This window comes from Panthera leo, chromosome D1 (assembly GCF_018350215.1).
Source record: "Panthera leo isolate Ple1 chromosome D1, P.leo_Ple1_pat1.1, whole genome shotgun sequence".
Classification (NCBI taxonomy): domain Eukaryota; kingdom Metazoa; phylum Chordata; class Mammalia; order Carnivora; family Felidae; genus Panthera; species Panthera leo.
In genome coordinates, this window is record NC_056688.1 from 56,743,824 (window position 1) to 56,749,915 (window position 6,092).

The 6,092-nt window shown below is 41.5% G+C and overlaps 1 pseudogene; it reads left to right on the forward strand.

The window, feature by feature from the left end:
* The first annotated feature begins 4,309 nt into the window (after positions 1-4,309).
* LOC122201194 lies at positions 4,310-5,258 on the forward strand (annotated as a pseudogene).
* The last annotated feature ends 834 nt before the right edge of the window (positions 5,259-6,092 follow it).

The following is a 6,092-nucleotide window of genomic DNA, read 5'->3' on the forward strand; positions in this document are numbered from 1 at the left end:
ATCGATTCCTTGATATCTCTTTCTGTTGCTTCGTTATTGGTGTATAGAAATGCAACTGATTTTTGTACATTGATTTTTATATCCTGCGACTTTGCTGAATTCATGGATCAGTTCTAGCAGTTTTTTGGTGGAGTCTTTTGGGTTTTCCATGTAGAGTATCATGTCATCTGTGAAGAGTGAGAGTTTGACTTCTTTGCCAGTTTGGATGCTTTTTATTTTATTTTGTTGTCTGACTGCTGAGGCTAGGACTTCCAACATTATGTTGAACACAGTGGTGAGAGTGGACATTCCTGCCACCTTGCTGATCTTAGGGGGAAAGCTCTCAGTTTTTCCCCACTGAGGATGGTATTAGCTGTGTGTCTTTCATATATGGCTTTTATGATGTTGAGATATGATCCTTCTTTCCCGACTTTCTTGAGGGTTTTTTTTTTTAAATCAAGAAAGGATGCTGCATTTTGTCAAATGCTTTTTGTGCATCTATTGACAAGATCATATGGTTCTTATCTTTTCTTCTATTAATGTGGTGTATCACATTGATTAATTTGTGAATATTGAAACGACCCTGCAGCCCAAGAATGAATCCCACTTGAATAATTCTTTCAATGTATTGTTGAATTCGACTTGCTAGATTCTTGTTGAGAATTTTTGCATCCAGTTTCATCAGGGATATTTGCCTATAATTCTCCTTTTTAGTGGGGTCTTTGTCTGGTTTTGGAAACAAGGTAATTCTGGTTTCATAGAATGAGTTTGGAAGCTTTCCTTCCATTCCTATCAAAATAACACCAGCATTCTTCAGAGCTAGAACAAACAGTCCTAAAATTTGTATGGAACCATGAAAGACCCCGAGTAGCCACAGTAATGTTGAAAAAAAAAAAAAAAAACCAAAGCTGGAGGCATCACAATCCCAGACTTTAACCTGTATTACAAAGCTGTAATCATCAAGACAGTATAGTGTTGGTACAAAAACAGACATATATCAGTGGAACAGAATAGACAACCCAGAAATGGACCCACAAATATATGGTCAACTAATCTTTGACAAGGTAGGAAAGAGGATCCAATGGAAAAAACTCTCTTTAGCAAATGGTGCTGGGAGAACTGGACAGCAACATGCAGAAGAATGAACCCAGACCACCTTCTTACACCATACACAAAAATAAATTCAAAATGGATAAAATACCTAAGTGTGAGACAGGAAACCATCAAAATCTTACAGGAGAAAACAGGCAGCAACCTCTTTGACTTCGGCCACAGCAACTTCATACTTGACATGTCTCCAGAGGCAAGCGAAATAAAAGCAAAAATGAAATATGGGGATCTCATCAAGATAAATAATCTTCTGCACAGCAAAGGAAACAATCAACAAAACTAAAAGGCAATGGATGGAATTGGAGAAGATATTTGCATATAACATATTGGATAAAGGGTTAGTATTCAATCTATAAAGAACTTACCAAACTCAACACCCAAAAAACAAATAATTCAGTGAAGAAATGATAGACACTTTTACAAATAAGATATTCAGATGGCTAACGGACACATGAAAGATGCTCAACTTTATTCATCATCAGGGAAACACAAATAAAACCACAATGAGATATCACCTCACACCTGTCAGAATGGCTAAAATTAGGAAACTCAGGAAAGAACAAATGTTGGTGAGGATGTGGAGAAAGGGGAACCCTCTTGCACTGTTGGTGGGAATCCAAAATGGTGCAGCCACTCTGGAAAACAGTATGGAGGTTATAAAAAAATTAAAAATAGAACTACCCTACAACCCAGCAATTGCACTACTAGGAATTTACCCAAAGGACACAAAACTGCTAATTCAAAGGGGCACATGCACCCCAATGTTTATAGCAGTGCTATCAAGAATAGCCAAATTATGGAAAAGCCCAAATTCCCATCAACTGATGACTGGATAAAGAAATGTGGTATATATACATATACAATGGAGTATTACTCAGCAATCAAAAACAATGAAATCTCACTTGTTGCAACAATGTGGATGAAACTAGAGTGTATTATGCTAAGCAAAAGAAGTCAGTCAGAGAAAGATAAATATCATATTATTTCACTCATTTGTGGAATTTAAGAAACAAAACAGATGAATATAGGGGAAGGGAAGGCAAAGTAAGATAAAAACAGAGTGAGGCAAACAATAAAAGACTCTTAAATACAGAGAACAAACTGAGGGCTGCTGGAGGGAGGTGGTGGGGTGGGTTAAACTGGTGACAGGCATTAAGGAGGGCACTTTTCAGGATGAGAACTGGGTGTCATATGTAAGAGATAAATCACTGGGTTCTACACCTGAAGCCAAGACAATACTGTATGTTAACTAACTTGAAAATAAATTAATAAAAAATAAGTAAATAAATAAATAAGTAGAATGTTGTAACTTAAAAGAAAAAAAAAAAAGAAAGGAAGGAAGGGTCGGGGTTACTGGGCATAAAATACTTAAACAGTAACAACACCTGCCAAGCTACAGCAGCTAGGAAGGGGCAAGACATATGGAAGTTCCCTGGAGTCCATTTTTTTTCCCACTAGGGGGAGAATTCATCTCCAACTCAGATTCCATTCGGAAAATGACTCCTTCGACCAAAGGTACATACAGTACCTCTACCCTTGTGGGGTAACCAACATTTGATTTGCTGTGCATGGAGCTATTTCCTGGGACATGGGAATTTCAGTGCTAACACGAGGAAGTTCTGGGAAAATCAGTTCTTGTTGCTCCATGGAAGACAGGTCACAGGTACCCAGTTTGGAGACAGACAGAGGCCCACAGCCCCAGCTACACAGAAAGGGCGACTGTTCCTGAGTTAGGCAGACAGCAGTCTGTAGTGCTCCTTGGAGCAAGCACCCCTCCCTATGATATCACAGTAAGATATCATAGAAAGGGAGTCCTCAAGCAAATGGAAACGTAGAGACAAGGGACACTGATTCAAGAGACACAACGCCCCAATCCAGATGGTGTGAGATGAGAATGGGGTGGGACGTGGGGTGTAGAAGAGGAATTGAATCCAGAGCTATATAGAAATGGTTCTCTCAGTGTCTCTGAAGAAGGCTTCCCACCAGTCCCATAGAGCTTATGAGTTGAAAGCCTTTATCAGAATCCACTGACAACCCTTAGGCTTAGAGGTATGTAAGTAGGGTCAAGGGAACCTTAGAGTAAGGTATGTAGGTTTTTACCACAGACTTTAGCTTCGTTGTTCTCTCTCTCTTTTCATATGTTTTATTTTATTTCTGAGGGAGAGAGAGAGCGAAAGCAGGGGAGGGGCAGAGAGTGAGGAGGCAAGGAGAGGATCCCAAGCAGGCTCCACACTAACAACAGGGAACCTGATACAGGAACTCACCAACCATGAGATCACAACCTGAGCCGAAGTCAGATGCTCAAGTGACTGAGTCACCCAGGCCCTTGCTTTGTCATTATCAACCAGTGATCCCATTGTCCTTATGAGGTCTCAGGTTAAAGAACTCCACCAGGAACTGCTATGTAGATATCTCTGGACTTGATGGGCTTGTGACAAATGACTGCACTCAAGATTCTAGCGCTGACAGAGAGCAAAATCCAATGAGGGGCTCATCCACATTTCATACCAAGAATGTTCCTTCGCCCACGGTGGCAGGAGGTAGGCTACCACACAAGATAGCCTTAAAGGAGCTACTGAACTAACTAACAAAGTAGCTACTTGATTTTTAATTGACATTTGAACTGAAATGGATGCTTCCCAAGACTTATTCTCTTGGATGGAATATGTCTGCCCACGAAACTCCACAATCTGATTGATGTGATTCATTTATGTTACTTTTTTTTTTTTTAAGAACCAATGGATCTAGGGTTAGAAGGCTGCATAAAAGTTTTGTAATCTAGCTCTTACCCAGATATTAAAATCTCTCTGTAGCATTTCAGCCAAAAAGCCCCCAGCCTGCATACCTCTAGTTATATGGAATCTACTAATTTTCAGGCCAAATTTGTACCTAATGGGATAGTTCTAACTGTAAGAAACTTATTCCATGTGTGGGGCTGAACTCTGGGCTCCTGGAGCTACTAACACTAGCACTCGTTCTTGGTAAGCATGGCTGCCCTTTAACAGCCCTTCAGGTGTTTGTGTCCACTTTTCTTCCCCCAGACAGGACCAGCTCTTTCAAGCATTGCTCATTAGACACCTCATCATTATGGGCATCTTAGATGTGAAATGAAATTCTAGACTCAAAGAAACTATTGGGATTGAGATCTATGGTTGAAAAGGGAAAGATGAATGTTCTAGCTAATGTTTCCCTGATTGTTCTGGTTTCTAGATATGTGCTGATGGAAGCCATCTGTAATGGATCAGAGAACTACTCACTGGTCTTCTACCTGGTAGGCATCCTGTCTCTGCATGAATCTTTCTTCCTCCCTGTCTTCTTGATTTTCCTCTTAATCTACCTGCTCATCCTGCTGGGAAATGCCTGATCCTGTTGGCTGTGGTGGCAGAGCCCAGCCTCCACAAGCCCATGTACTTCTTCCTGATCAGCTCTGAGCCTTGGACATTCTACTACAACCGTCGTCCCCAAAATGTCATCCTTATTCTTACTTGGGGACCACTTCCTCAGCTTCCCTGCCTGCTTCCTGCAGATGTACCTCTTCCATAGCTTCTCCTGCTCAGAAGCCTTCATCCTGGTGGTCATGGCCTATGACTGCTATGTGGCTGTCTGCCACCCACTGCACTACCCTGTCCTCATGACTCCACAGACCAATGCTGCACTGGCAGCCTGTGCCTGGCTCACTGCCCTCCTCCTGGCCAACCCAGCAGTGGTGCAGACTTCCCACATGGCTTTTGACAACACTGCTCACATCTATCACTGCTTCTGTGACCACCTGGCTGTGGTCCAGGTCTCTTGCTCAGACACCATGCCTCATGGGCTTCTGTATTGCCATGGCAGTATCCTTCTTGCCCCTTGTCCTGGTGCTTCTCTCCTATGCCCACATCCTGGCCTCGGTGCTTCACATCAGCTCCCAAGAAGGACGCTCAGAAGACTTCTCCACCTACAGCTCCCACCTCCTGGTGGTTGGCACCTACTACTTATCCATTGCCATAGCCTATGTGGCCTACAGAGCTAACCTGCCACTCGACTTCCACATCATGGACAATGTGGTATATGCTATTCTCACACCTGTGCTCAACCTTCTCATCTACGTGCTGAGGAACAAGGATGTCAAAGCAGCCATCATCAGAATGGCATGTCCCTGGGACCCAGGGCATTGGAGGGACCCTTGATTCTTAGATGTAGTTAATTCTGTTCCCAGGATACCGGTGTGCTAAAAATAAATTATGTCATCAAAAATGTTTTTTGAAGGGAAGAGTGCCTTAGAGTAGGGCCCAAAATATACCATTGAGACTTCCATTTCCATTAATGATATATTGGCTATGAAATCAACCCTTCTGTGGAAAGAAAAAGGTCAGATAAAACAGAAGAAGTATTTTCTTAAAAGTATCAAAATTATCACCTTCTTAACACGCTGGGCAGTGAGTCAGTCTCATAAAAGTATCAAATAGATTTTTTAATATAATAATGCTAAAATAGTAATAAATATGAGAACACAGAAAAGTTAGTTATTAAGACATGGGTAGAATGTAGATCAATAGAACAGAATAGAGAGCCCAGAATCAGACCCTTAAATATATGAACATGACACAGCAGAGCGGTGTGAAAGATGGACATATAATAAATGGTATTAATACCATCAGGTATCCACATGAAATTTGTCCCTTACCTCAAGCAAGCATTAAATAATCATTAAATATCTAAATATGAAAGGCAAAACTATAAAAATATATAGAAGAGTATAGCTCTCATCTTGGGATGGGGAGGTATTTCTCTTTTTTTAAATGTTTTTATTTTTATTATTTTTGAGAGAGAGAGAGAGAGAGAGTATGAGCAGGGGAGTGGCAGAGAGAGAGGGAGACACAGAATCTGAAGCAGGCTCCAGGCTCTGAGCTGTCAGCACAGAGCCCAGTGAGGGGCTTAAACTAATGAACTGTGAGATCATGACCTGAGCCAAAGTCAAACGCTTAACCGACTGAGCCACCCAGGCGCCCCAGGGAGGTATT